At 51.3% G+C, this 11,295-nt stretch overlaps 1 long non-coding RNA gene across 2 annotated transcripts; it reads right to left on the bottom strand.

The window, feature by feature from the left end:
* Window positions 1-417: 417 nt before the first annotated feature.
* On the bottom strand, window positions 418-4,649 carry LOC137141900 (uncharacterized). Of its 2 annotated transcripts, none has more exons than XR_010916768.1 (3): window positions 4,435-4,649; window positions 3,224-3,307; window positions 418-2,507 (listed from the first exon to the last, which is right to left on the bottom strand). It is a non-coding gene; the product is annotated as an uncharacterized lncRNA (long non-coding RNA). The 2 variants fall into 2 exon arrangements; XR_010916769.1 differs by lacking the exon at window positions 4,435-4,649 and adding an exon at window positions 3,451-3,648.
* Window positions 4,650-11,295: the final 6,646 nt, after the last annotated feature.

The raw sequence follows: 11,295 nt of genomic DNA, 5'->3' as shown, positions 1-11,295 counted from the left end.
TTTTCAACAGACCAGAGCTGCTTTCTCAGGTTCGAGCTCCCTACCACCGGCCTGACCAGATAGTAGCAGGTCCTGGTTAGTCATACAACACTTAGTTAATGTATCGTTTGTGAACCGTGCTTCCCTCACTGCAGTTTCAGGAAGCAGTAGGGAGATCTGCAATAGAACCCAGCAGGTTTTCCTGTTCAGGAATCCAACAAAGTAGACTCAAGTTAGCAGTGGTAAGTGGCTATTTTGTGGAAGTTCTTACGAAGTAGCCCAGAGCTACTCCAAGAATTCAACTATTCACAGAGATCCTGAGCACGTTCTAAGATAGCTTTATATAGTCGGGTGGTAGGAATTCAGCCACGGGGAGGGGAGTGAAAGGGTCTCTGTGTATAACACTGGCAATATGCTTTTAAATCCTTCATTAGGAAAGTTGCTACAGATATTTAGGGTCACTGCTTTAGACCTTTTGTCATTTACACCTGTGTAAAGTGGATGTCAAACACTAACCCTGGTGGGAGTGAAGGGAGCAGCCTGATTTAGTAACATTTGACAGATGCTTGCAGAGAAGTAAAGGATTAGACAGGGTGTGGTATTGGCAAAACAGCCCTTCAGGGCAGGATTCTGATCTCCATTCCAGTGGTGTATTTTATAGTCACCTCTAACCCCCTAAACCCGGTTATCCTGCTGGGTGGGTGCTGCACTCTGGAAGGAGGGGTTGTGGCAGAACTACATCAGGGTTTTTGATCAAGAATGGGCCACTTTGGCAAAGGTGTGTAGGATTAATCAGAGGAGATGCAGCTAGAAGGAGGGGGAAGGAAATTAAAGAAAGGACAAAAAGGCAGATTGAGTGTCTGCTAGAGAGAGGCCTTGCTACTCTAGACCAAAACCAGGGGAATTAACCCTCCAAGGGAATATCCTTGCATGGGCTGCAAGGATGGGGGAACAAATTTAAAAGAGGATATTGCTGGGGTTTTTCTCTGCTCCATCCTGTTGGATTCTGTGCAATGAAAATCCTTATTTCTGATGGGGGAGTCTTCAGCGCCTAGGGACCTTTGGACATATCAAGTAACTGTCATTAATTAAGAAACTAAACCCCCAAGACAGTATTTCTCTTGCAAACCAACTCTTTAATTTCTCAGAAGCTCTTTGCACTTGCCACCCTGCTCTACAATGATCTGAGTTTTCAGCAGCGGAATGAGAAGTGCTCACGGCTGATGCTCTCTGAGGGGGTGTATAAAACATATAACAAAGTAAAATCCCAATGCAGCAGCAGTTGTAGGGAGACACACCCCAAATATAAAACACACTGACTCCATGAGATGAGACTGATTTGTGAACAGGAATGGGATTGACTCTCACCAATCTGGAGAAACTATTTCCAATCTGGTGAACATGTGGTAGCCCCACCTGAAATGAGTTGATGAGTTCTTAGCCCAACTCCTAGTGGGACGTGTCTGGATCACAAAAAAACAACCCCGCCCCACCACCACTGATACTATCCAGCACCCTGTTTTAGGCTGTGGGGTTGGGGGGAGGGCAAAGATTGAACATACTAGAGACTCATCTGTTCTTGATTTGGATTATGGCAGTGTTGGGATTTATAAAAGGAGCTCAGGGCATTATTCCAGAATAGCTATTCTTGATTAAATCCACTTGAGTGAACTAATTTGTACTAAGGCACTCTTATTCTGGACTAAGAGTGTCCACAATGGAGTTAATAAGTAGTTAATACGCTTTAAATTCACACCTTACCTTATTCCAGATTAATTTTCATGTCTTGACAAGGGCTAAGGGAGTTAGGAGCCCATATCTACTCCTCTGAAAACCCCCACCCATGTGCTCCCTACCAATTTAGGAAGACACAGTCCCTGTCCCAAAGAGTTTACACTTTGAGCCCTGGAGATGGCAGCTCTGCAGAGAGAGTGATTTTGCCACCAGTGCTTTGAGGAGGGGGCTGGCTCCATGAGACCATGTGAGATAAACCTGTGAATGCCCTGCACAAGCACCCCAAGGCTGGGCCTCTCACATTCACTCACAGACCAGGCCAGGGCAGGTGAGACCTTTTTACCACAATTGTTCACTGCTAACAGGTGTCACTTCTGCCTGACGTGGGAAGGCTGCTTCTGGGGCCCCAGAAGGTTAGTTGGGGTTGCAGGGAGGCAGAGAGACCCCCAGATGCTGCCGCCGCCGCCGCCATGGAGGGAGTTGCTTCTTGTACAGCACAGGGACCTGACGGGGGGGGAAGAGCTCAGCACAGGGGAAAGGCATGATGGGACTGGCTGGGATTGGAAAGGACCATTCAGATGGTTCCCTGGCCACGCTGAGGGAAAAGCAGCCACCAGGGGTACCCAAGGCACCTTTTGCAGGGATAGGTTGACAATGCCTGGCCGGGTGGGAAAGGGGAGGTAATGATGGCTGGTGATGGGAGGAGCCCATTGGTATCCTTGATGAGATGGATTTGTGGGGAAGCTCAGCTGGGTGCATGTAGAGCTTTCTAGGACTTCTGGGCACCATCTGGCCTAAGAGGAAGGAAACCAGGAGAATTTAATTATTTGGAGACTGATCAACACATCCCTATTATTACATCGGAATAGCCACACTGGATCAGACCCAGGTCCTTCTAGTCAACACCCTGGCTGTAGCAATGAGCACCAGAGGAAAAGTGCTAAAAACCCCACAACAGACAGCTATGCCACAATCTCTCCATAGACGTTTCTTCTGGACTCCCGCTGGCTAATATTTGGTTGATGCCCTGAACGGGAGGGTTTCTATCCCGTCAAACAATTAAAAAAAAATCCTATCTGATGTAAATAGATATTTTCATGATCCTAGAAACGTCTGCTCCTATTCTGAGTCTTACTGAACTCTTGGCCTCTCTAATTCCCTGTGGCAATGAACCCCACTAGTTAACTATCCATTGTAGAACAAGCATATTTTCTTCTATCCATTTCAAATGTGTTGCCTGCTTTCGGTTTCATTGTTTGCCCCCTTGTTCTTGTATTATGAGAGATGGAAAATAGGATCACCTGATTACTTTCTGTGTCCCATCCATTGTTTTGTACAGCTCTGTCATGATCCTGCCCTACAGCCCCCCCCACTATTCCAGTCTTGAGCTCCCCACACAGCCCCACCAATGCCCTTTGATCCTGCCCTGCAGCCCCCCCCCTTCATAGCCTTGCAGATGCTCCTGGCTGTATTGCTCTGTCCCCAAGTTTGTTTTAAAGACGTTGCTCACTTGGCAGACAGCTGCTTGTGGCTGGATGCACTTTCCTGGCCTCCGCTTCCATTTTGCTCTCCTGTTCTGGAACCAGTTCTTAACCTAAAATATAAAAAGGAAAATAATGTCAATCAGGAGGGACTGGAGAATGGTAGGAAGAGAAACTGAGACAGAAACGGTCTCAGCATGTCTTCCCTCTGTGCCAAATGTGCCTGGTTCACCTGCCTAATTTGCCAGCTTCTTACCCAAATGACTCGACACCTTCTTCCACACTAACTCTTATGCATGGAACGTCCTCTCTGAAGCGATCAGCACAGCCACTAGCCTCTCCTTCTACCCCTCCATGAGACTCACCTCTGCCTCTGGGCCTGCTCCCGGTGGCTAGGCTGAGGGGCAGAGTGCAGGGTAGGTGATTTACAGAAGCACCTGTCTGTTTGGATTACGTAACAAAATGCACCTCTCTTCCCCATCCACCTGTATGTCATTTATCTCCTCAAGACCTTAAACTCTCACTTCGGTCTGTGCAGAGCCTTCCACAGTGGGGAAACCTGATGAAGGACGCTGAGAGCTCTCCTAATAAAACTATTAACTAATAACAGTGAAAGGCAGAGGCAGGAGGGAGAGCGTGAAGGGGAATGACCCAGGGAGAGAGAAAAGGAAGATAAACAGAGGGATATAAATATTGGGAGATGGGATAAACAGTTGCGATCAGTTTAAAGTTCTGTATAGGGGACTTTACATTAATCAGTGATAACGATGGGGGGGGGGCAGTATAGTCTAGTGGGTAAGACACAGCTCTGGCAATGAGAAGACCAGCTCTAACCTGCTGTGTGACCTCAGGTGAGTCACTTCATGTCTCCGTTTCCCCTCCCACCCTGTGGGTCAAATCCTGGCCCCACCGAGGTTGATGAGAGTTTTGCCATGGATTTCCCTGGGGACAGAATTTCAGCCCCGGTCTGTGGAGATGGCAGGCTCTTTGGGGCAGAGACTCCTTCCTCAGAAGCATCAGGGCTGGCCATGGGACACTGGGCAAGGTAGGCCAGGGCTCTGAGATGGCACGGACATTCCCTCTCTCAGGGGCTTGGTTGGCTGGCTCTGGTTACTGCCTTACCGTGGTCACCTCCTGGGAAAGGAAGGGCAGGGCAGGGCAGAAGGTCGTGGCCATGAGAAGAGATGGAATGGGCCCACCGTGGATGCTTACGTTTGCAGAGTGAGCTGGGGGCACTTACCTGCACTGGTGTCAGCCCCACCTGTGCTGAGAGCAACTGATTCTCCAGGCAGCTCAGCTGTGGCTGCATCCGGAAGCGCCTCTGCAGAATGGTCACCTGGCCCCTGGTGAAGACAGTCCGACGGCGAGTCCTCTGGGGCTGCGGCTGCTCTTTCTGCCTCACCTGGCCGCTGTTCGGGGCGCCGCAGAGGGGAGCCAGCGCTTCCCCTGGGCTCTTCTGAGCTGCGGAGAGTAACACAAGAGGGATACAGCGGAGTGAGAGACTTCGCCATCCTCGGAGTGGGCATTTCCCCAGCAGCTCCTGTTAAGCAGTGAGGTAAGGAGGGCTGGGGGCGGGGGGGAGCATAAAAGATCAGAATAGGAGAGAGGAAAGGCAGAGGCGTTTTGTGCTTTGGGACTGTGCCACAACTCCAGAAAGTGATGGCAGCTACTGAGGTAGCAGAAGCAGTGCAAACGGTAGACAAGAGAAGCTGGTATTTGCCTAAGTGAACTCACCCTTGCTTGGAAATAGGTAATAATAATGTAATCGTTTGTATTGCAGTAGCACCCCTGAGCCCTGAACCAGGACCAGAACCCGCTGGGGCTCGATGCTGCGCAGACTCAGAACAGAAGAATCATCATTATTATTTAACATTTATATTGCACCCGGGGAGTGCCACGAGCAGCTTCGGCCCCGTTGTGCTGGGTGTTGCACAAACATAGTAAATGCCAATCCCTGCCCCAAAGCGCAGCCATTTGCCTTTCTTTATTTGAATTGGTTCGAAAGGGACCTACCCAAAGTGGAGCCCAGCTAGACAGTACGAATAAAAATTCCAAGTAAAATACAAACCTGTCCCGTCTCCAGAATCTAAGCACGACCATGCACCTTTGAATGCTGCACACATGCCGCCCCTGCTTCCCACATGGGCAAGCTGGAGTAAGAGAGAAGGAAAGAATGAGAGAGCAGGAAAGCGGAGTCACTGAAAGAACAGAAGAGTGGTGGATGACAGCGAGGAGGAGGAAAGAATTAATCTTTGTTGTTATTTATTATTTGTAGGACGGTAGCACCTAGGAATCTAGTCATGGACCAGGACCCCACTGTGCTAGGAACGGTACAAGCACAAAACTAAACACAGTCCTGCCCCAAAGAGAGTACAATCCTTGCAGTCAGAGATGGAAAAGTCCTGTTATCTATGCCCCCCTGAGTCCACTCCCAGGATCAAGGAAGGATTAGTTCTGACAGTCTATTCTCCAGGGCATCGTCCAGGAGAGTTTGCAGACTACAGCTCAAACAATGAGGTTTCCAGGATTTTCTTTTGATGAAAGAGAAGTAGAGCAAGGAGACTGTGTGCAAGTGGGGAGAGGCAGCTCTCCAGATGGGGTTCCTGGCTCCAGCTGATAATCAGTTGATGCTGGACACTGAAAACTTCTGGTCATTCTGTCCTAGGCAGAGTCACCGCATTTGCTGTTCGGATTCATAAACCTGTCTAAATCTCTTGTGACCCCTCGTGGTAACCCTGCATCCTCCTCAGTGACATTCTGCAGCCACCGGTTCCACGGGGCCATTACAGCAAAACAACAGAAGGAGGAGAGAGAGTAGAAGAGATATCCCCTCCTCCCCCAACTCCCCAGAGCCTACCTGAGAGCAGAAAATCCTTTCGGAGAAAGCTCTCAACATCCTCCCAAGTATACCTAGGGCTCTTCATCTGGCTGAAGCTTCTGCAGCTGCTATGGCCCTGGTCCATCAAGAACTCCCTGATCCTCTGCAGCTGGAGAAGCTGGGAATTCCCGGGCTCTTGCTCTGGGGAGAGCATGGTGCCCTGAAAGTGTGGTGTGTGGGTGTGAGGAGGGGCCCAAAGCCCAAGTTTATAAAAGCCCCCACACTCCAGCCACTTCAAATCTCTCTCCTTAGAGACTCCCTGGAGCCCGAGGAGCAGGGGTGTCTCATTGTTATGTTGATGAGAGGTCAGGGGCCACTGGAATTGCTCCTCCCTTGTAGCAGTGAGAAGGTGTGGAGGGGAGGTGGAGGCAGCTGATGGGGAAAGGGAAGGAAAGCTGGAGGCTCTTTGTCCTCATGACTGCTTATTGCAGGCCCTTCTCCCTCCAGTGCGTGGCCATCGGGGTGGGGGCGGTTCTCTCATTTTTCAAATCAGTTTTACAGCTGAGGTAAATGGCCTGACTGTACATCCCCTGGGCACTGAGGGCTGGTCCTCAACGGTGCTGCGGCTGTAACGCTTTAGTGAAGACGCTGCTACGCCGACGGGACAGCTTCTCTCGTCCGTGTAGTTAATCCACCTCCATGCCGGGTTTTCACCTCCCCAAGCAACACAGTTGTACCAAGATAGGTCTGTAGCGTGGACCTGGCTGTAGGCACAGAGAGAGGATGAGTGGGGACAGTGCATATTACTGCCAGTGCCCCAGTGCGCCTGTACCTAGAGAGACCCACAGGAGACAGGACTGACCCAGTCAGCCCTTGGCCTTTCTCCTGCGGCTGCCAGTGAGGCAACGGGTTATCAGGCGTGTGAGCAGGAATTTAAATCCCAGCACTTTTGGAGGGGCACGTTCTGTGCCCCCACCAGGGTCCTGGGGGCCGGAGGAGCACGTGCTCTCCCCACTGGGGCTCTGGGGGCCAGAGGAATGTTGTGCCCCCTGTCGATTATTGGGGGGACGTACCCCTGCTTGCCCCCCACTCGTGCACACCCCTGCAGGCTATCATGGTGGGGTTTTCATCATTTACTTGTCCCACCAGTACAAGGGTGTCACTGTCAAACTCCTTCTGTGGAGAGCATCTGATTCCACGGTTGGTCCAGGGGCTGGGGCAAGCGTTTTAGGCACCATACTCCCCTCAGCCCACAGCATTATCAGTGGATGCCTACGCCCCACAGCATCTTACGACCGGCCCTTCTGGCTGGTGTTCCGCCCCACCACCTGAGACGGCTGGCTGCACCCAGGCAGGCAGCATTTAAAGCTGCTAACAGCCTGCTCCACCCCCTTCATGAAAGGATCTTCCCGCCTCTGCCGGCTCAACACCTCAGGAGCCGCAGGCCTTTCAGAAGAGTGGCTCAGGCCTTCAGACAGGGCCAAAGCTGGAGTGAGCGGGTCATGAGCCAGTGGAGGAAGGAACAACGCCCTGGCAGATGGCAACAACTGCCTCCCAGCTCCATCTCATCCACAGGCTGCAGCCTGCCACAAAAGGAGTGGACCCACTTAAACCACCTAAGGACAGGTGTCGGGCGCTTTAACTCCTGCATGCACAGCTGGAACCTGTGTGTTACTGCAGCCTGTGAGTGTGGAGAAATACAAACAGCGCACACCATCTTGTGGAGGAACGCCCCATTCGCTGCCTCGACGGAGGATGGGTCTCCCTCAATCTCCTGACTGCCAACGCACTGGAATGGCTGAGGTCTGCCACCTCCGATTGCTGAATGAATGCTCGAATAGAACTCTACACCACACGCAAGAAGAAGAAGAAGGGGAAATGCGTTCCCCACAGAACTCACCACTGTCAGCCCTTTTTTCCTTTCCCTTCACCATCTTCCTTTCTCTGTTTTCCTCCCCCTTCCCTATCTGCCGTCTCTCCTCCTATCTTCCCTCTGCATTTCCTTGCCTGCAGCAACTCCCAGCTCCTAATCCCCATAGGCTTCACTCCCGCTCCCTTCCCATCTCAAATGATCAGCAAGAAGAGAGTTAATACTGACATTTAAAGTGTCTCCATCATGCTTTAGAGTTAATGTCCTGCAGAGATTAGTGGGACTCAGGGAGCCCCCACCTCTCTTTGAGTACTTGCTTCAGTCTGTCTGCACCGAGGTTTTTTGAAAGGCCGTATCCACATCGATGCATCTGAAACTGGTGCAGATCCCCTCACCCTCCCCTGTGTGGAAGCCACTGCATCAGTGTAAAATGTGTCCCGTGCTGGTGTGGCTTACCCCAGGGGGGGTAAATGTGTTTAACCAGTTTTCACACAATCAGACCACACGCCATGGGCTACTTACACGCATCAGATGACCTGGATTCACCCTACAGCCCAGCCGTCTGACCCCTCTGCACCAGGGTATGTCCACATACACACCAGCTCTTTCCATCCGGGGCAGGGACACCTAGTGAGTGAATCAGGGTGGTTTGGGGGGGAGAGGTTAAGGGTCTGGTGGAGGCAGAGAGGGGTTATGTGGCCCTGGGGAGCGAGCAGGACAGAAAGGTGAAACAGAATGTTCCCAGCAGACGTGGGCACTAAAGGGAAGACTTTGCATTAGCACAGCATCATCCAGCTGGGGATCTCCAGCGATTTCCTATCACAGATTAGGGAAGCCTGTGAGGTAGCTGGCAGAGGTAAAGAGAGACAGGGAAAGGGGGAAGAGGAGGGTGGGAAGCGGGAGAGGAAGAGGTGATGGAGAAAGGTGAAGAAAGGGGGAGACGGGGGAAGGAGAGGAGTAAGAGGTAAAATACGTGACCTCGCCTCCTTCCCTCTCTCCCCACCCTTTTCCTAGTCCCTCACATCAAAGACTGTCCGTCTGCTGCCTCTTAGTGGCCATTTTAAGGAATCTGACTCCAAATTCTTTGCTACTTCAGAAATTCTCTCTCCGTGTGTGCAAGTGTTTGCGTTTCACAAATGTGTGTGTGAAAAGTGCTTTTTGAGATCTTTCAGCAACGCCCTGCCTTCTCAGGAGTATCCAGTAGACAAAGAACTTGGGCCCCGTGATCTCCACCCCATAGTAATCCCATTTGGAGTTGCACTCTCAGAAGGACAGGCCTCTCTCATCGCTTGGCTGCCAGGGCTGAGTTCAAGGTACGCACCAAGACTTGGGGCTTGTCTACATGCAGCGTTCCATCGGTTCAAATGTAAGGTGTGATGTGACGTTGATTTTGTTCAGCTGCTGCAGAAGGCTGTGTGGGTACTCTTATTAGAGAGACAAGGGAGGGGATGTAAGAGCTTTCATCGGACCAACTTCTGTTGGTGAGAGAAACAAGCTTCACAGGAACACAGAGCTCTTCTGCAGGTCTGGGAAATGTACTCAGAGTGTCACAACTAAATACAAGGTGGATACAGCTCAGTGCCTGGTTCACTGGGAGATAGGTCTATAGAGACTGATTTAGAGTGAGAGAGAGGGGGATGTGTGCTAGGACCCTGGTGTTCTCCATAGATACCTTGTATTAGCCATGAGTTTCCGAGTACATCTCCCAGAGCTCTGTGTAAGTGTGAAAACTTGTCTCTCTCACCCCCACCTTGTCTCTCTGATATCCTGGGATCAACATGGCTACAGTAGCACTGCATACAACTATGGGCACTTTTACGGCAGCTCAAACCAGGCTTATTTTGGTTTAGTTAAATCTATTAATGACCAAAGGTTAGTCTACACAACAAAGGCTTTCCCAGTATAGCTATACAGGTGTAGCTATACTGACAATGTTCCCTGGAGGAAACTTTTGCTGGTACATTTAAACCACCTCCCTGCAGAACATAAACTATACCTGCAGAAGGAGTCTTTTGCCAGTATAAACTGTGTCTACACGGGGGGTTTTGCCAGCGATAGGTGTGTGAGTTCTTCACGTTCCTGTCTGACAGAGGTGAACTTTGTAGTGTTCATTTAAAGCAAACTTCGGCCTGGTCTACTCTAGAATGTTCTGTCGACCAAAGTCGGCTTTTTTCGACAAAACTCTGCTGGTGTACACACTGCAATCACACACCCCCACACACCCCACCCCTTGCTAACAAAACAAAATAAAGCCACCTCGCTCAGAGGTGTAGGGCTTTTGTCAGCTTAGTGAAGGCGAGGCAGTGTCAATGTAGACAGTGCATCCCTTACATCGGCTGGGGGGCTGTCCTTCTTGTCAATGTACCCGCTCCTGAGAGCTGAGCAGCTGGTCTCCAGAGTCTCCGCTCCTGACTGGGAGCAGGGGCAGCTGGTCCATCTCCAGTTCAGGCTGGGAGCAGGGCACTTCTCCACCCGCTTCTGGCAGGAAGCTGGGGCAGCCTTGTGAACGGCTGCCTGGTTCCCAGCAGAGAGGGGGGAACAGAGACGCCCCGGATGGCTTCCCCCAGCTCCCAGCAGGGAACGGGGAGGGGAGAAGCCCTGGGCTGCTTCTCCACCCACTCCCTGCCACTGGGTCAGGAGCCAGGGCAGCCTTGTCAATTTCCTGGCTCAGCTGTGAAATTGACAAGGCTGCTGGCTCCAGAAAGGGGGGCCAGAAGCCAGGGCAACTGGATCCCACACCTCAGGTGCAAGAAGCCCCAGGCGGCTTCCCCCTGGGAACGGGGAGGGGAGAAGCCCGGGGCTGGCTCTTGGCAGGGAATGGGGTGGGGGGAAGCCCAGCAGGAACCTGTAGTAGAAAGGCCTAGTATAATGGGCCTAGATGCAAGAGCTGAGGCCTGAACCAAAGTCTGGCTTTAGGAAACAGCAACTGCTTGTCTGCTTACAAGTTCACTGACTGATGCGGGAACTTGGCAGAACCACAGCGTTGGTGATACACGGGCATTCCTAAGGACCAGTAGCAGAATAACCCAGTATTGTTAACAGCAATAGTAATCCTGACTCCCCCGATACATGGTGATTGCAGAAACATAATCCTGGGAGACACTCCAAGTACTCCCCAAAGAGCAGTACAAGCTCTCCCCAAGATGCAGTAGTGCATAAACATAATCACGAAGGACAGTACAGAGACACCCCGACCTTAAAGTGAGAGACAGGAGGATGGGTGAAGATGTTATGGACTGTCCCACTGAATTCCACACCCACTGCTCACACTGCAGGATAGTTGGCAATGTGCCTTCTGAAAATGATCCAGGGAGAGCACCAGTGTCCTAGTCCCCCCCAATCTATAAAGCGGGTACCATAGACCTATCTCCAAATGAAACCAGGCACTGAGCTTCATCGGGAGGCTGCATTCC

The sequence above is a fragment of the Emydura macquarii genome, unplaced genomic scaffold, assembly GCF_026122565.2.
Source record: "Emydura macquarii macquarii isolate MOO-44397 ecotype Brisbane River unplaced genomic scaffold, CSIRO-AGI_Emac_v2 contig_3122, whole genome shotgun sequence".
Taxonomy (NCBI): domain Eukaryota; kingdom Metazoa; phylum Chordata; order Testudines; family Chelidae; genus Emydura; species Emydura macquarii.
This window is presented reverse-complemented; position numbering and strand designations above follow the sequence as displayed.